This window comes from Epinephelus moara, chromosome 13, assembly GCF_006386435.1.
Source record: "Epinephelus moara isolate mb chromosome 13, YSFRI_EMoa_1.0, whole genome shotgun sequence".
NCBI lineage: Eukaryota > Metazoa > Chordata > Actinopteri > Perciformes > Serranidae > Epinephelus > Epinephelus moara.
This window is the reverse complement of record NC_065518.1, coordinates 33227191-33247209: the sequence shown is the minus strand read 5'-3', so window position 1 is coordinate 33247209 and position 20019 is coordinate 33227191. Positions and strand designations below refer to the sequence as shown.

Genomic DNA, 20019 nt, shown 5'->3' with positions numbered 1-20019 from the left:
CGTTTAGTGAGGCAGGATTTGCCGTTGCCTCTTTTGACTATCTTCACTCTTCATTTTCCTCTCTCTTATAATCTCACATGGCAGTGATATAAATGCTGCGGCTTTAAGTGTTGAACTACTGTATTGTGAAACTGATGTTGTATATTGTTTTCTTCTTGGCCTAAAAGTTTCAGTTTGCTGTCTAACACGTTACACACTCTGTGCATATTATTTCTACATCTACATTGTCTTCCCAGTACTTTCATTTTGAGTCAGTAACATGCAGTATTTAGAACAAAGAAATGAGACAAAGTACTCCATTTCATATGTGTAACACAGATTGTCAGCTTACTAGTAGCATAGGTTGTATAATAGTTAATCAATATTGGTCCCTGTGACAGACAGGGCTGTTGATGTGCATGTTTTTAAATGATGACCACAAGTCTGTCTACCACAGTAACCACAGTGGTTATGGTTAATCAAACATGGTTATTCATGGTTATTCTGTCTGCACTACGGATGTTTTGGGTTATTTTGACTGTTCTGACATTCTGACATTTCAAGTTTGGAAGTTGTGACTTCACACCAGGTGGACACCTGCATCATCAGCAAATATTTATTTTTTTCCTCAAAATGATGGATAGCACGTAGAATTATCTGTTAACTATAGGTTGAGTATTCTTATCATCTACTGATTCTTGGAATATTATTTAAACAAGACAGGATGTTGGACGCAAAACTACCATTATTTATACTGTGTTTCGGTTGCCAAAACCAGAGAGATTCCTCATCATGTGGATGCTGATGTCTGTAATTACAAATAAAAGTCTGCATACAGATATGAACATTCTTTGGCATTTTCTTTAAGAGCTGTAAAGACACCGCTTGCAATTTACTTGTATGGTGTTATGGATGTAGCTGCGGTTTTAACCACCAGCTGTGGTCCATGATAAAGTGAACACTATACACTTGCATCGAAACACACTAAGTTTAATAGAGGGAAGCCTCATATATCCAAACTTATCTTTCAAGCAAAAATCAGTATGTTTACATGACATTGAAGAAAATTGATTTATTGTGTGAGTCCAACTAAAGCCAGACATTTAAAACACATGTAAACATGCTAGTCGGACTGAAATCGTACTGAATCGAATTTCTCAAAGTCGGACTAACACACCCAGATAATGTGATGGGGAGTCGAATTACTCCTGCATGTATACAGTCAATCAGACCCAAACTGGCTTAGGCACTCTGCGCATGCTCCACAGTTTCCACCCTGGGCTTTGACCCGGATGTCGAATAGCATTAAATGTGTGACAGAAGAAAAGAAAAAAAAGAAAAAGTGGAGCGTACAGCACCTACAAAATGTAAAGTGCTGTAAAGCTGTCCACTGTGGTACCAGTTTGCCATTAGCCATTGCTAACTTGTTTGTCAATTTTTTGGACTGTGATGTAATAGGTCAACTGGAAAAAAGGTCCAATACTAACAAGCTGAAAGGGGACATATCACCACCTTTTGTAGTGGAGCCGAACATACTTCAGTCAATCAATCGATTCCCCTCCTGTGCTTGTGTACTGGGACAAGGACAGTAGTCCAAAATAAATGGCCTCATTCTTGGCTTAACTGTGCATGTAATCGTACTGAATGTGTACCCAAAAAGCTCTATTCCTTAAACAAGCTGACACAAGTTGTGAACACAGCATTGAATGGACAGTTTACCCCAAAATACATATTTTTCCTCCTACCCGTAGTGCTTTTTATCAGTCTAGATTGTTTTGGTGTGAGTTGCTGAGTGTTAGAGATAGACGGATAGACTTTCTTTGTACCAAACTACATCTGCCAACCACATCCCCACATAGTAAAATATCACAAAATACTCACTTGATATGGTAAATTGTTTGCACACTGTTTAAGTACATGTTGTAGAGACAGGGCAACATTCTCATTTATTAGGAGCAGTGTTTGTGTCCAAATGATGAATATAAGTCCAATATTTACTCCACTTTTAATTCTGTTTTTGGTCTCCACCAGCTCCTACGGGGATTATCTGTTTCTTTAGCTGCTAAATGCTCCATCATTAGCGTTTCCGTGGGGAGCATGATCAGATCAGATCTATGGATGAGAGGAGCAGCTTCTGCAGAAACAAGTAAAAGTAAACTTTCACTTTCACTGTGCCTGGCATTCTGCTGCTCCAACTAAGCCCAGAGTACGCTACACTTTGCTCTGCGAGAGTGTGGTGCAATGAATAACCAAACGGTATATATATTCCAATAGTGCTCCTTATGAATGGTCCATCTCCAAAAATAGAAAATCACTAGGTGGCGACCGTGATATCATGGCGGGCAGCTGCTAACTGAGTTGATAGATAGTCTCTAACAGTGAGTGTCTGCTGTTTGAGCAGGTAATGTACAGTGGCTTTATAGAGCTTTTCCACAGAAAACAGCTGCCTGCTGCTGCTGGAAAAAGGACACTTACAGAGCAGTGAGAGTGTACCAGAACAACAAAGTTACAGACAAGACAGATGAAACACACCATAAAGCTCTGAAAAGCTGAGGGGAGCTGCACATTCAGCTATTGATTCTCTCTAGGTTCATCACTATGAGAGATGCCTTTCTCATTGAGACACTGTTTTCACATAATCATTGGATACATTGTTTTGATAAAATTATCAGTTGTAGACGCTATTAGAAATCATTGGTTCAAGCAAATTTGTAGCTGGTTCCAGATCAGAATTGTTTCTTGATACCTAATGATATGCTGAAATTAAACCTTGGCTAATGGAACCTCTAGTTTTTAACCAGCACTATTATGACAGCTTCTACCTCTTCAAACACATGATGGGAGGGTAGTGTTGGGCAAGTTGCATCATCATCTTTGTGATCTTGATCTCTTCAAAAGACAAAATCCTCCAAGTATGTCAAATTTCAGGTAGACAAATCGCTCCGGTATGTGGTTAAGATCCACATGTGTTTGCTGTTGCCTGGTCTTTGGTCAGTCTGACTCAGTGTTAATGTGGCTTTCACCATGACAGGATAACCACACACACTGTAGGTGTGGCTCACAGACAGTGTAGTAGCAGTGTGTGTGTTTCTCTTCCTCTGCTGTGGCAGTGCTGCTGAAGTAACAGAATGACTTCTGCCAATAATGATTGAATAAGGCTGGATTCTGCACAGGGGGTTACCACAGTGCTGTAAACTCCACCAGTACAACAAAGACTACAGCTTTACTCAGCTTCATTTGGTTTATCAGCCACTCTCTCTGTCTGCTTTCTCACCACTCTGTTCTCCTCCTCAGTCTGTGTGTGACATGTGGTCTGTGATGACACATCTTCCTCCTACACACTCACACGCACCATTACACCTTTTATGTGAGGACAGCTGCCGACCTACAGGATGTGATATAACGCTCTGATGTAACATAGGTCTTTAGTGTATGTGCTAGAGTAGTAAATAATCCCAATTCTGAGAATGTAATATTAATAATTATGTGAAGCAGGCTGCTTTAGGTTTAGTGTTGAATGCAGACATCTAGTTGCCTGCAAATTGTACTGTGATAAAAATGAATGCGATTCTTATATACAATCATAGGGGCACAACATCAACAATTGTTAATGGGTTAATAAAAGTGTTGAATGTTGTGGCAAATCAAATACCTGACAATTTGCGTCACATTTATGCAAAAATCATGTACAATAGTAATATGACAGTAGAGAAGTCCTGGTCACTGATTTGCAGTATTTGTACTGACTTTCCATAAATGGTTTCACACTGTTGTGGTCATACAGAGCTTTGCTTCTTCTGTTAAATCTAGAAAAAACACCTTTCTGTTTTAACACTTTTAGGCAGGTGCTTGGCATATGTCTGTTTGTTTTCTGTTTATGTGTACAAATGCTCGAAGAGGGTTAAACGGGATGTTTCACGTATACAGTTTGAAGAGTTTGTTGTAAACAACAGTCATATCGATTCTATTGGTCATTATCTATCTTACAACTAAATACATTTTAGTTAACTTCCCCCATATTTATTACTGTACATTTGCAGGTTGTGGTCTGGTAGGCATTGGTGAGTAGCTCTTTGCTAATATAGCTCATCGGAAGCTTGTTTCCCACACACATACATGCTGCTGGAATTTTGGCCCATTAGTCACACCTGACAGTGAGCGTCCGGCTGCATAAACTGTCCCATTAGTGGAGCTAATAAAGCTGATAGTGGCTGTGTGTTTATCTAGTTATTTCCCTGACTGTTAGTGTTTGTATTGTGCGTAGGAAGGGCGTCTTCAGGCTTCCCCACACTGACACAACAGCTTTGTGTTACACTGATCAGTAGGGACCTCTCTCTGTTTCTCTTTTCTCTCACTGACATGACTTTATTACTGAAGCAGAATGCCAGCATTACACAACAGCAGAGGAAATAATGAAGCAATGCTGTTACATGACTTCTTGGCACGCGTGTGTAACATCAAAACACACAGTATATCAGAACTGTTCTCATTTGGACATTGATTCTGATAAAAGCTTTCAGTTAAAGGATATGTTCTGGTCGGTTTCAGGGTCTTTTATAGAAAGTTTAACTTCTTGTGCCATGGCAGAATTATCATCTTTCTTCCTGTGGGGCAAAAAACACTGTTCTTTCATCAGTCATTGGCAGCCTGTACCTGGCGTTGGTGTTTTGAGACATCAGCATGGCTCTGCTCTGGCCTTCTCCAACTCTGACACGGGATCAGATCTCTCTAACATCACAGACAACTATCAGCAGAGAGGAAGACTGACAGAATGCTAGAGAGAAGGCAGATAGTTAAGTTGGATAGAGAGAGAGAAAAAGAGAGAAGGTTTTAAGAGTCTAAGCCCTCCTGATCTTTACACCTGTCTGTTGTTACCTCAGTCCCTCTTTGCTCTGTGTGTGTGCGTACGTGCGTGCGTGCGTGCGTGCGTGCGTGCGTGCGGTTGCATCTCTGATCCAGATATTACATCATCTCTCTCTCTCCCAGGGAGTGTTGAGCACTGTGTGAACTCATTAAAGGCATTCACTGCAGACTCCCATCAAAGACACAAAGTGAATTCCAATGACCAGACGACACCCAAGGGCAGAGGGGGAGAGTGTGTGAAAGTGAACAAAGGGAATGAGAGTGGGTAGTGCCACGCGGCATCAAACCATTGTCGGAAATGAAGGAAAGGATGTAGGATACAATAAAACATATTCCGTCACCTAATGCAAATGTTTACCAGCTTTTCCTTTATATGACATTTTGCCATCAGTTGCTGCAAATGCTCCACAGTTTGCAAGAAGTGGTTTGTCTCCAGCATCATTGGAACTGACTCGGCCAAACTGTGAGGGTCTTGGAGGGGAACTGTGAGGAAACACATCTTGGCAGGTTCACATGCTCAGAGAGGTACTTTTGCATTAATATGCCTCTGTGTGAAAAGACATACTTTCCAGACTTATTGCATATGCCAGTTGGAAACTACCAGAGTGTATTATGGTAACAATCACAGCTGAGTGATGAACCTGTCAATCAAGAGCTGAGACACATTGTCAATTAATGGAGTTGTCTATCAACAGAAAATATATTTTGATAATAGAATAATGGATCAATTGTTAAAGTCATGGTGGGGGTGGCTTACTTTTTTCTTTGTTTTTTTCCTTGGCCTGTCTGTCCTTGTATAAGTCTGTGTCCCCTCTCTGAATTCAGTGGTTTCATAACTTTGTCTTGTTTGATTGTAAATTGAGTTTCTTTGGGCTTTGTTTGTTGGATAAAACAAACTATGTGAAGATGTCACCCTGGGCTGAAGGAAATTTTAATGGACTTTTATTACAATTTTCTGACATCTTATAGACCAAATGAATAATTGATTGTCAAGAAAATAACTTAAAGATTAGGCTAATAGATTACTGAAAGAAACTGTTCATTTCAGCCTTAAAGTTTTTTTCCCTTTTTTTTTCAGGTGTTGAGTTTTTCCTTACCTGAATCGGGGGTCTGAGGACAGAGGGTGTCTTATGCTGTAGGAACTGTAAAGCTCCTCAAGGCAAATCTGTGATTTGCAGTATTGAGCTATAAAAATAAAAGTTGTCTTGATTTACTGCTGAGATGTTACTCTAAAACTTCAATTAGTACCCCATGCTATTATTTGCTTAAATCACTGATGTCAGCAGGCTTATATTTGGGACAGGCGTCTAGAAGGGAGAGGCCTTCAACAGATCTTTTTCCCAGCAGACATTTTGACTTGTCATAGTACCAAAAGCACAGATGTATTCAAGAATATTGATGATGGCTGCAAAGGTAGGCCTTGGTATTGCCCATGCTGGTTCACTGGAATAATTTATGGGGACATTTAATGGAACTGAGCCATCGTTAATGTTCTCAGTTTCACCTGTGCTTTTCCTGCTATGACAAGTCAAAATGTCTGCTATGAAAAAGATCCATTCCTTTTAGCAAAGATGGGAAACACGACCAAATTATTTATTTCAACCAGTATGAATATTACTTGTATAAGAATTAGGCTCCAAATAACATATCAACAACAAATCATTAATTTAATCTAGCTCCGACAGACAAGGCATCAGACACAGAGAGCATTCTTGACTCTCTTTTACAGCACTCAAAGATTTCAGCACCCAACATACCAACCCAACATCACTTAATCCTGTTAAAACAATATTCACAACTTTGATTAATTTTTAGGAAAAACCTTTTTCCATTTTTTTTCATCAATGGACCCTTACAGACTAAAGGAATAAAGATAACTTGCCGGGTAATCAAGGAATGGACACATATTCCGACTTTATGACAGTTCGTTTTTTCGTAATACCAGTAAATCTGAATGAATTATGCTGTTAATTGAAGTTTTACAGTATTTTTACATCAGTGAGATTTGTTGGGTTCTTATTTGATAGGATTAATAAAAACAGACATCTGGTTACTTTACTAATTGATTATAGTCATATCTTGTCATTTTCCATGTAAAATACACCGTATGATTGCATATTTAATCCATATAGTCCAACACTACATACATGTATTGGCCATTGTAAATCCTGCAGTTTGAATCTGGGAGGTCAGTCCTGCTTTAAATGGAGACAGACTGCTCAACTAACTGACAGGCCACATGATTGTGTGTCTGCCACCTCTGGAGCAAAGGCAAATGGTGCAGAGCCAGCATTAAAACTAATGGGACACTCTTTTAGCTGACACACACACATACACACATAATCTACACTTTCATGCTGCGATCTGGCTGAGTGCCCGTGTGCTGCTACACACCAACATTATCTGGCAGAGCTCTCCTCTGTCCTAATTTCAGAGCACGAGAGACACAGACAGGGAGAGAGGGAGAGAGAGAGGGAGCGACAGAGAGAGAGAGAGAGAGGGAGAGAGAGAGTCTGTAATTTCACAGATCTTATTTATGTCGAGAACTGAAGGTTGTATCTTCAGTTCTTCAGTTGTGTGTGTGTGTGTGTGTGTGTGTGTTGTATGTTTTTTAGAAATGAATTCCTGAGGAGGTTTTATCTGTAGCTGCTGCCAGCACGGAGGATTTGATGCAAGTATCCCTGAAGAGATGCTATAAATAACTTCCCAAAACAAACCTCCGGGTCCTGATGGTTTCTGATTCATAAGCTTGTGTCATTTGTCTCTGTTCATTAGTTTCCACTCATATTCCCACAGAGAATCACAGGAAAATTACAGCTGAGATAAAGTGAAGTGATTCATGTCAGTCAGATGGCTTTCTAATAGCAACCTTGTTATTCAGTTCTGATAGATGATGATGTAGTGCTGTTCACCGATCAGATTACAGGCGAAACAGCAGGTAGGCAGGAGTCAGTGCTGCAGCTGATAGAGGGGAGCTGAAGGGAAAGGCAGTGATACAGAAGACAACAGAGTGAGAAAAAAAGTGAGTGTAATATCTTTGTTTGACTTCTCTTTCCTGGCTGCAGACAGCTCAAGTCCTGCTACGTTACCTAGCAACAATGGCCCACTTTGTAAAATGAAATACAGCTCACACACACACACTCACAAATAGATATCAGCAGGCATCTTGCTATCTGGTCACTGTACTGGCTCTGTTTATGATGACAGGAGAACAAAGGAGTGTGTGTGTGTGTGTGTGTGTGTGTGTGTGTGTGTGTGTGTGTGTGTGTCACATGCAGCTCTCTCCTTTTGAAATCTCTAAACTGTCTTCACCATTGTAATGTGTCTATAACACAGCTTGCCTTGCACTCTGTTGCTCTGTGTGTGTGTGTGTGTGTGTGTGTGTGTGTGTGTGTGTGTCACTGTGGAGGACATCTACATCCGCAGACCTGCTGGAACATTCTGGGGCTCGTGCCTTGCTCTCAGGCCTGTTAGCCAGCCAGAGAGAAAACCAGTCAAGTGTTTGAGATGTACTTTTGGTGGAAATTGGGTCAATAAAAATTCCAGCCCCCCCTTTCTCCCCGTCTCCCTCTTTCTCTCCCCCTGAGCAGATGGAGCTGGTCTAGTGTAATCTCCTGCCTCCTGTGGATCTGTGTGTGCATGTGTAATTATAGCTTACCTTTATGGCAGAGAGGGCTGCAGAAAAAAACATTTGTCTCCCTGCACAGAAGCAGTTCAGGCCTCTCACTCTGACAAACAGTGGCAGCAGTGGCAGTGTTTCTGTCCTCATTTTAGAGTCATCTAAGTGTAGAACCCTTAAAGGCTGCCATTTTTTGATGCTAGAGTAGAAAACAAGATTAAAGAGATGGAGACTAAGATAGAGAGCGTGTCTAACGTAGCCACAGCTACCACTGCACACGTGTTCCATCTGCTGAAATTCACAAAATGTTTGTGATTTAGTTGTATTTATTATTGTTTGTGGGTGAATCAGAATTTAATAAGAGGTGTGTGTGTGTGTGTGTGTGTGTGTGTGTGTGTGTGTGTGTGTGTGTGTGTGTGTGTGTGTGTGAGAGAGAGAGAATGACTGTTGCTTTAATGCTGCATCAGTATAGCAGATGGACCACAGGATATTACTGCACGTGTGTGTGTGTGTGTGTGTGTGTGTGTGTGTGTGTGTGTGTGTGTGTGCGCGCGCGCTGTTACAGTAGCAGTGTGTAAATCTGCTAAGCGATGGACAGATTACTCAGAGCTCGTTTGTGGTCAGCTGAGCAGTTCAAAGGTGATGGTTTTAGGGTGATTGTCTGTGTAAGAGGGTTCAGTTTTGGGCCAGACAGCTCTGTCTGAAAACTATTTGTATATTATTATTTGGCATTCAATCCTGTGTGTTCTGGAAAATTATTATTTCACTGGGCTTCCTAAGAGTAATGGTCCCATCTCATATAGTAGTTTTTCACTGTTGTCCATATGTAGTCAAAAAGTGTCTTTTGCTCTGTGCTCCAACAGTTGAGCAAGCTTGAAACACAGCAGAGCCTCACTCGACTTTCCCCTTTCCTTTTGTAAAAAAGGCCAAAACACACTGGGGCAGAGTGGCATGTGTCAAAACAGCCACCCCCATTATTTACTATCCACAGTCCCACATGCCAGGGCTCATGGATGCGCTGCCCCATGACACTTCACGCCGCTGTCCTGTTTCCAGCCTTGCTTCCCCCTGAATTAAACGCATTTCTTCCCCACTTGCTCTATGCTAGTACATAATGGCACTCGAAGCAGCTCTTCTTCTCTGCTCCTGGGGCTTTGACTCCTCTCCTCACCATGGATGTATAAACAGAACGCTGTTGCTGCTGCTGTCTCTAGTGTGTGTCAAAGAAAGGATGAGGAAAAACTAGTTGTTGAGGCTCAGACATATCCTGAGCTACGACCCACAATCCTGTCATTATAAAGACAACGGCAAAAAGATATTTCCTGGTGAGGCATAGCTCTGGAGATTGGCTCTTTGGGTGAGAAATCCAGTTTAATAACCTGGTGTCCATACATCATTTTAAGCTAACACAGAGGAAGAAGAAGTCCAGATCTATTAGTAAAAGTAGATATGACTGTGTGGTCTTCCGTTGACGCATCACTCTGTGACACGTCCTTTTGGTGCTAGGGGCAGCACTTGACATATGTCATATGACGCGCCACAGCAATGCCGGTGTGTTTTCAGCTTTAGATATGCTATCTGCTAGGCTCGTCTGTGTTTAAAAGAAAAACAGAATTTATAGATGGTTGAAAGATGTGGCTAGGACTGTCACAGTCTTCACTGTCGTCACATTTTTAGTTGGCTTATATTAGTAAAATGCTAGCTAACTACCTAACATATAGCTACAACAAACGGAGTTAGTTTAATATCAGTTTTTATCCATCAGCCAGGTCTGCTTCCTCCTTTCTTCTGTGGTTAAAGAGGTTTGTTGAAGGACATATTGGTTGTTTGGTGATATATTTTTAAGATGACATTATCGTTAGCCAGAAATGATCAAGACTAATGTTCCATTTATCTCTGTACGGCTACGTGCTGACCTGAACTAACTAAAGCAACTTTCTCCAGTAAAGAGAGTGTAATTTTAGGTCAGTACCATGGTCTGTATTCAGTTATAAATATAGAGTACTTTACTGATCCCAGGAGGGGAAAAGGGGACACATACCCAGTAGTGCAGTGGGTGCAGTCTGTAGTTCTCCCTCTCTGGTTGAGACAAAAGCCTTAATTTGTGTTTTTTTGCCTTGTTCATTAAAGTTAACATTGTGAATTCATCCTTCCATCACATAATGTAGTCCTTGCTGTCTGCTTGTTGAAGCAACAGGCCTACTGCCTGAGGCCCAGAAACTAAAAAAAACCAAAACCCAGCGGCACCTGGCTAAGCGAAACTGGCATTGCCATGTTTCTTTTTGTCACTCTTGTCTGTCTTGGTAACTGTAACTAAGGGGGGCGGGACTTAGGATCTGTCATTTGAGAAACTAACCCATGGACTCTGTTTGGCACATTTCCTTGTTCAGACAGCCCAGCACTGATTGTTGGTATGTCAATTAAAGGAAAGTCAATGTCCCTCCAGTTAGCCTCATATGTTGGATTATAGTTTTACACTGGTGGTTGTAACTGAATTAATAAATAATACCCCCTTCAGATAATCTTGTGACAGACAACAACAGCAACCATAATGACAGCAGTTCACACCAAAGATGGACTGCACTTTCAATGTTTTACCACAATTTAAAGCTTACAGAGACATACATTTATCTCTAACACTGTAATAAGCCAGCAATGGCACGGTCCAGTGACATCACTTATCTTTAAATGTATTTCACGGGGATGGATGTCCTCCTGTGTCCTCATATGAATGCTGCAACCTTCCTGGATGTTACTGTAATGCATCATAAGGTAAAGCACAGTTATCTGTGTCTGATCAAAGCTCACTGTAAAGACTACATAGGAAACTAGAAGTTAAATTTGCATATGCACAGTCATTTCTCTAACTTTTCATAACTCATAAGGCGTAGCAGGTCAGTTTTGATCAAGTTTGTTAGAATTGCTCAAAGGAAGTGTGCTGAAGGTGTGACTGAGATCAAAATGACTCCACTCCAGTGTGACATTACTATTATGACACTTTTAACATTCTGTAATTTCACTGGAAGTGTATCTGATATGATTTCATGTGACCGATAAAACGAATAGCATTTCAACACTATGTCCCCGTATGTACAGATGAACAAACAAACAAACAAAAAAAACACATAAGTTGCCTCTTTGCAAATGGACAGGATGCGATCTGTCGTATGGCAGTACATCCAAATCAGCAGCAGTGACCCTAACACAAAGACTCCTTGAGTGCTAGAATTAGTTTGTAGAGGGTTACAGACACAGGTAAAAACATTGCCTAGACTCATCACCACAACTTTATTCTTCCAGATGAAGTGACCCGCTAATCCAGTGTACTGGATGTGCATCTTCACTGATATTGAGCTTATAAAACTGGTATGGTATCAGCTAGACATGGAAAAAAAGGCTCACTAAGTTGTTATTATGAAAGTCTCACTTTTAAAATTGTTGTGTTTGACACACCTAGTTATTCATTTTCAATGTGAGGTGAGCAGGCAGATAGGGAGGCGTGGCTAACCTGAGAGGCATTTCTCGCACACACGTCCCCCCGTGCTGCCAGAGTTGAATTGTTTTGAACATTTTTTTCTATGTGCCACACATTGCAAATGGATGAGAGACTGATCCTTGCTGTTTAGGAAATATATAACTGTATTCTCAACAGTTATGGGGGCATAAACAGAGCATCTGTTTCAGCATCAGGTAGCATTAGATATAGATATAGGTTTTAAAACCAGGCTGTAAACATGTTTATTGCTGCTGTGAAGTCGGCCTTTTTAACATGGGGGTCTATGGGCATTCACTTGCTTTTAGAGCCAGTCTCAAGTGGTCCTTTGATGAACTGCAGTGTTTGGAACTCGGCATCAGCTTTATTTTTCAGCTGCACAGGTTGCAGCTTGGTCTACTCACATGACGAGAGCAGTGAGACCCTGCGGATCCAAGCTGGTATGGAGGTGGAGTGTTCTTGCTGTCTGAAAAGACCTTTTTTTGTTTTTTCCTTATTTATTTAACACAAGGAAAATATGCAGAATAAGTCAGGGAATATATGTACAAAGACAAAGGGTAGAATTTAGCAGCATTGTGGACATGATGCTACAGCACAATCAAATACAAAAAAGAACAGCAGAGGCTCCATTTTATTGAAAGTCAAGAGGGAAAATATTTTTTAAACAAAAAGGCACATTTGGTGATGGTTCTCTGTAAGGTCATCACAGAGAGTGACCTCTTTTACACCACACCTAGTCAATTCATCTGTGTTCATATATATGTATTGACTCATGTAGCCTTATATACTGTCTCTTAGTCTCAAAAACTGTAACAACACAATTGTATATATCTTCTACATCAATATAATGATTTACCCTGGTCTCTACCATCCTACATAGATAATAGACAAAAATAGTGTATGCATAGTATATAAATATATGAATCATGCCTGTGAACACCAGGTGGCCATGAGGTCTACATGTGGAAACTACACTTTATTGTATTCAGCTCTTTCTAAGCATTTTTGCCCGGCCAGTTGTGTTAAAATAAGTTTAAATAGTTTAGAGTTTGATGCTTAAATGTTGTCCCTTAAATACAAGTTTTAGGAATATGTGTTAAAGGAAATGACTGTCAATAAAGCTGAATTGAAGAGAGTAGAGGGGGAGGAGTGGGAGTGAGAGGCAGGGAGAAAAATTGAAAGAGAGCAAGTCAGAGAGTGTGGTGAGTAAGAGAGAGAGCCTGCGTCACAGAGAGAGAGAGAGAGAGAGAGAGAGAGAGAGAGAGAGAGAGAGAGAGAGAGAGAGAGAGAGAGAGAGGGAGAGAGAGAGAGAGGGAGGGAGGAAGTGTGTGTCGACCGGCCCTGCCTCCGTCCCCTCCTCTCTCCTTTCTCCCCCTCCTTGCGTCAGCAGCAGTTAAAATGTCGGCTGTGTAGCTCGTCCTCTGCTCCGCTTTCTCTCCCTCTTGGCCATCTGTCTTTTCTTACCACAAGAAGAAACCACACTCTCTCGCTCTTGTTGTCTCTCTCCCTCTCTCTCTCTCCCCCCCCCCCCCTCTCTCTTGCTGCCTTTTTTTTTCTTTTTTTACCCTCGTCATCCTTTCTTGTCTTTCTTCCTGCCTCTCCCCTGCTCGCTGGATCAAAGCTAGTTTTGTCAAGTGTTTTTCTTCAGAGCCATTGCTCGTTGACGTTGCTTGGAGACGGAGGGAAGAGGTAATGTTACAGTTTTATAACGTCTGCTGTTGCTCAAATCGCTGCTGTTCTTCATCGACTTGAGTTTGATCCACGAGGCTGAAGTAACAAACTGCCTGGGAACCATGCACATTTCCCAGAATAGACTGAACGGTCGTTCTAATCGGTTCTTGATGTCGACATGTATGTGTGTGTTACTGTGTGTATGTGCTTTTGTGTGTGTTAGTGGAGTGTGTAGCCTGTAGCAGTCTCTGAAGATGCTGTTAGCATTATAATCTAGCTGCTAATAACGTACCTCTTTACCACATAGCTACTACAACTAATCTTTACCACAGGTTTGTCAAAATCTAGCTTGGAATACTTTGCAATGTTTGTTACAGAGCAGATGGCGTCATCAGAGCTTTTCCAAAAGCAATGTAATACTCAAACACAAAAATCTAAATTCAAGACCTCAAGTATAATAATGCTCCAGGATTCTAGTTAATCCATTTGTTTTTTTCCAAACTTCGCTTCAGTTCTTGCTATATTTAGTTGATGATGTGTTTTTATGTAACTTTTCCATTACCCTGTGCTACCTAATCTTTCACAAACTGATCTGGAATCACAAGTCAAAGTGTGATTTGATGCGTAGGAGACACTTTTATCTTTCTGTCTATGGTGGAAAAATATTTCATGTCTCTTAGTACATGGTGTATTTGCAGATGTCTGATTCATAATCATACATTATATTGCTCAGTCCCAAATATGGCTCACATTTTACGGTTTCTAATAGTTGTGATCCACAGTACCGATTTGATTTTTCATTAAGATGTCATCAGCTTTGAGAATTCATAGACCAATCCATGACCTGTATAGCTAATATATTTGCGTAACTTAGTCCTGCTTAATACAGACTTTAAAGGGACATTCCACTGATTTGACTTGGGGAAAGTCGGTTTACTTGTCACAAGTAGTACTACTCAGCCTGTAAAACAGTTGTATAATGTCTCCTTTTTCTCTGGATGAGCTTTAACAAGAATGCAAAATCAAACGTGATAATGTCATCAAGGCCGTCCTGGATTAGACTTGATACTTCAATTTTTTAACGGAAAGTCTGGCCAACTGTGGGCGTGGAGTTTGAATGATGTCTGTGTGTATAGAGAGGGCAGAGAAAGTCTAATACTGTGCTCCAGGAATGAGTTAGCATTTTGCACTCCCATTTCCCTCGTCTTGAAGTCAGTTGTGTTTTTTTTTTTTTTTTTTTTTTTAAAGATATTTTTTAGGGCATTTTAGCCTTTAATTGACAGGACAGTCAAGTGTGAAGGGGGGAGAGAGAGAGAGAGAGAGGGAGTGACATGCAGCAAAGGGCCACAGGCTGGAGTCGAACCTGGGCCGCTGCGGCAACAGCCTTGTACATGGGGCGCCTGCTCTATACACTAAGCCACCAACGCCCCAGGCAGTCGTGTTTTTTGAATGGGGTTTTGGTTAGATGCCTGAAAAAAGGTCTGTGGTTCACACAAGCTTAAGAGTCTTTACATCTCTTTAAAATAATGGTTGTCAACAAGTAGCTAAATGAGAGTACAGAACATCACGCCAAACACGGCTTTATAGCTTTGTTGTCCTGGCGTCAAAGTCATGCCTACCGTTAGCTTTTTTATTTCTGGTGATTGCATTTAGGCTTCAAATATCATAAAAGTGGTGTTCATTTGTAAAGATTATCTTACTGAACAATGCAAAAATCTCACCAGCTTTTTGAAGAGGTAGCCAGGGTGATGTGAACTTAAGTGTTTGCTCACAATAAAATGTCATCCCTGCAGCACTCTGTGAAAGATGCTGTTTAGTTGCATTATGGGAAGTGTAGGATCCAGTGTTTTTGGAGCCAAACTGACAAAGTTCAGGATATCATGACCTATACTGCTTCACTTTTGACCTTTTTCTTTTTTTTTAAAAATCTTTCTCCTGTAAGTCCCACAGTTTTGTTGAAGTGCCATACTGAATCAGTGGAGTGCCCTTTAAACTGTGCTCAGACTACAGGAGTTGTGGGCTGATTTAGCCACGATTATGAAGGAATCTGGTCTGAGACCTTGGTCGATACTGATGTTCGGCCCAGATTATCTGGTAATGTGAGGGGTAACAGGTCCAGTCTTAGCCCTCCCAAACTGCTAGCAGGCTTATCAAGGTCACACCGATAATTTCAAATGTACTCGATATTTAGGATTTAAAATCTGGATGATTATGCGAGTATTTTCGCAAAAGCCAGTGAGAGAGACAAGTCTACAATGAGACAGAAGTAACTGAGAGGATTTTCACAAGCTAACGTCAGTGTGAAGCAGCTGATGGTGTTACCAGGCAACGGTTAAATGTTAGCCCATGAGGCTAACGATAGCCAAGGCAATTCAAAGCAGGCTCTTTGACCCCATTTGCAGTATAACTGGAGCTGCGATGTTGGAAGGTTACAGCTGACTAGAAATAAAGGGATGGTGTCCACTCAGGTTGCTCTTTGAGTGTCCTTTTTTTAGCTGCCTTGGATGCGCTCAGCCTGAAAGGACTTCTTTGGAACACTCAGTTGGCTGGCTGCTGATATACAGTAGATTGTTTGCATATAGAGAGCATATTTGTTTATGGTCTTTTATTACAGACTTTTTCAGTAATTACAGAATTATAATTCTCACCTATACCTTTCAGGTTTTGTACAAAAATATTTCAACCCAAGGCCAATAGCGGACACCTCAGTGAGTAGAGTAGATTTCAGTGCACTTGTGTTTTACCCCAATGCTATAATGTGATATGAGGCTGTAACTTTTCATTTTTAAACCCCTTGACATTAGCTAGCATGCTTCTGTTGACAGACATTAAAAACTGACTCACCTCCAGTTCTGATTAAAGAACAGAAAACCTGTATTGACAGTGTCTCCCTAACCATGTTATCATCCATACTCATTTAGCTTTCTGCTTTAGTTTTTTTCCACACTGCAAAGCTTTATTAACATTACAGCAAGTTGTCGCACCATAACAGTCTTCTTTTGTTTACATTCGCTTCCCCATGAGATCACATGACAGGAGCATTCAAGTTCCCTCTGGCACAATAGTCTTATTAATATCATGTAGTGTGTGATGGGCCATTATTTTCAAATCTTGTAGTGTGTGCATGTTTGAGATTAGAGAGAAGAACATCTGTGAAGTTTCTCCTCATGCGCGTGATGCAACCTGATTTCAAAATCGGTTAGGATTTTAAAACTGCTGTAGTCTGGGACCAGCTTTAATGAGCTTTTGAAAATGCACCTCTAGCCATATCCCTCACAAGATGACATAATTAACTGATTAGATAATAATATCATCTTGTTATTCAAATGTTACATTCACATAGCAGTGGGTAATGTAGACACTCTGAATTGTATTGTATTTTGATTTAATTTGCAACTCTTGGGTAGAAACATATCTTCTTTATCACATTGAGTGGGAAAGCTCCACCTATTCAGCAAGTTTTGTTATGAGTGTTCAGAAAACATTTCACACCCCTGGAGTCTAAAACTCCAAATTTAATCTGTCAAATTTTAAGATGATAATGACAGCAAAAACTAATTCAAATAAAAATGAAAGAAAATCACAAGCAAAAGGAAAAAAGACAAATGGGCTAAGGCACCTTTGCATACATTTCTACAGCTGTGGGTTGTAATATGTGTTAGTTGACTTACTCCATCTGTCAGTTAGATTCTTCTGATTTACTTTCAGGTTGTAATCTCAGATCCTCTATGTTGATATTGTTTGACAGATGTCATGACTTTTTGGAATGTTCCCATCACACATTATTTAATGTCTTTATGATTAATACACTTGTCATTTTGGCACAGATGGGCCATCTTGTTTGCAGCTCTGTTTGTTGCCTTATTAGCAGCTGACTCATTCTGCTATTTGGTATTGAACATAACAAGACTTAGCTTTTTAGTAACTTTTCATTGGGATAAAGTTCAAACTGAAAGCCTTTTCTAATGTTCAGTCTGTAAGACTCGGTTATAGAGGTTTTTACCCAGTGCTGTTCCTGCGTGCTGCCAGCGGCAGTAGTTGATTGGAGTAGAACTCCAGATGCCTGTTGGTTCCCTGTAGACTAGACTAACTTAAGGGTGGTGGAGTGGCACAGAGGAAAAACACTCAGCCACCTGTTTGATGGAGGGCCTAGCAGAGGCAGGAACATTATTTCTATTCATCCTGCTGTTATGTGCCATTTATCCCACACCCCCTGCAGCACATACTGAGCCACTGTTGTCAGACACTTAAGACCGGGCAGGAAATAAAATGCCATTCTTTGAAACAGTGCCTTTGTTGTGGTTTGTCGTGTTTAATTGATTAATAATTGATAATAATTTGTTAATTGTGGTTGAATGAACTGATTTTGTTTGCCTTAAACGTGTGTGTGTGTGTGTGTTTGTGTGTGTGTCTGTGTGTCTGTGTGTCTGTGTGTGTGCGCGTGCGAGCGCCTTGAAAAGAAGCTGTTGTACTATGACCCACTTAGAGAACAGTACTCTCAGTGCAGCACGACACATCCGACAAATCCTCCACCATTTTTTACACTTTTTGTTGGTAATGAAAAAAATATGTACAACGACATAAATGATTAAACGTCAAAGGAAATGCTCCTGTATAAAATCATTCTGAGTCGTTCTCTGTAACATCTGGCAGCTGTAATCAGGAAACAACATTAGGTCTGAACAGTATGTTTTGTAGCATCATAAACATGAATCCAAAGACTGGATCACTCAGATACAGACAATGAGAGGACACTTGATATGACGATTAAATACAAATGCTGATCTGTTTGAAAAGAATGAAGCCTTTTACTTTAGTTTAGGAGTAGAATTTTTACATCTTAGCCCTCATCTAAACCCCAGTCACACCAGAGTAGCAAAGCTGGTCTTGCCTGTCGGACTTTCCATGTGACCCAGCCCCTGACCTGGATTGAACATATATCAGAGGAAGTGAAACTTAACTTTTATTTCCTAATTCTTCAACGTAATCGTGGAGTTAACCAGTGAACTACACACACACAAATGTTTCCTGTATGAAAGATATGAGAGATGACAAATGTAAAATCTATTTACCACTATTTTGATAAATGATTAATCTTTTAAGTCATTTATTGTGCAGAAATGCCAAACATTCTCTAGCTCCAGCTTCCTGAACATTTTACTCATGTTTGAATTGAATCTCTTTAGGTTTTGAACTGTTGGACATTTGCTAGACCAAACAATAAATTGATTAATTGGGAAAAAATTGACATAATAATCCTTAGTGGAAATCATCATTATTTTTTGCAGCCATAGACAGTAAACAAATAATGGACATAGCCACATGTTACTATGGATCCCACTTTATTTCTCGGCAGTCCCACCCTACCGTGCTGTAGTAAGCTAGTACTAGCCCTAACCACGACCTCTTTGCCCTAAACCTAACTGTTGATTTGATCCCACATCAACTCGATGAGTACTAGCCAATCACGGCACAGTGGGGTAGGACTTGTCCAGAAATGCAGTGGGTCCATAATTACACTGCAGCCACTGTGAAATCACCAACTGGTTTTGAAGCTTAGAGTCTGGCATTTTGGCCATTGCCATATTGTTTTTTTTTTGTAGCCAGAAGTGACCATGTTTTGTTGAGAGGGTGTCGCTGGTGGAGGAGCGAGGGGTAGATCTAACTGAGAGTCCATGATCACTATCAGCAGGCAGCTCCGCTCTTAATTATGCGTAACTGTAAGCCTTAATAAAATGTAAAGGAGTGAGTTTTGTAAAAATGTAGCCCCTGCACAGCTGTCATGAATGATGAAATGAGCTATACAGACCAAAACTGTTTTTTGCACCAATCTGTAAACATGTTTATTTCTGCTGTAATGGCGTGTATTTCCGCTTTGAGTTGAAGTTTTTTCAACTCGAGGAGTTCAGAGCGCTCCAGCCAAACCGCCAGGCTCTTAGAGCGCAGAAATGTGAGGTACGTTGCAAGGCAAAAACAGCAAGCAAAGAGCTTCATTCTAATTGAAAACTCTTATAAAAATCCGCCTCCAGCTGCCTAAACGCTTTCTGTGTGATAAATAAACCACCACCTTATATTCTTCTCAAAATACTCCTCTATATCCTGCTGGGTGCTCTACCTAATCTTGTGTCTTATCTGATTATGTAATTCAAAACTTTGTTACATCCTTGGTGAGCACCCAGTGTACCCTGATGGTAGATTGCATGTCAGATGACACCAAGCAGGAGAGAGAGAGAGCTTCCCATGTCTCTTCTAATTAAAAAAATAAACCTTCCTGTGCTATGTTTATGTACATCCAGGCTGATTTACGCATATAACTCTCTGGCTCTGGATGACGAAGCTGTGTGTGTGTGTGTGTGTGTGTGTGTGTGTGTGTGTGTGTGTGTGTGTGTGTGTG

At 40.6% G+C, this 20019-nt stretch overlaps 1 protein-coding gene across 3 annotated transcripts in view; it reads left to right on the top strand.

Annotated features, from left to right (window-relative positions):
* The window catches only part of jmjd1cb (jumonji domain containing 1Cb), a 180889-nt gene that overhangs the window by 93297 nt on the left and 67573 nt on the right, over nt 1-20019 (top strand). The window contains exon 1 of one of the 3 annotated variants that reach the window (XM_050059864.1): nt 13492-13643. The exons of the other annotated variants lie outside the window; for them this stretch is intronic. The gene's annotated coding sequence lies outside the window, so the exon portion shown is untranslated. Of the gene's footprint in view, nt 1-13491; nt 13644-20019 lie in introns of those variants that run through there. 3 annotated transcript variants of the gene reach the window in all.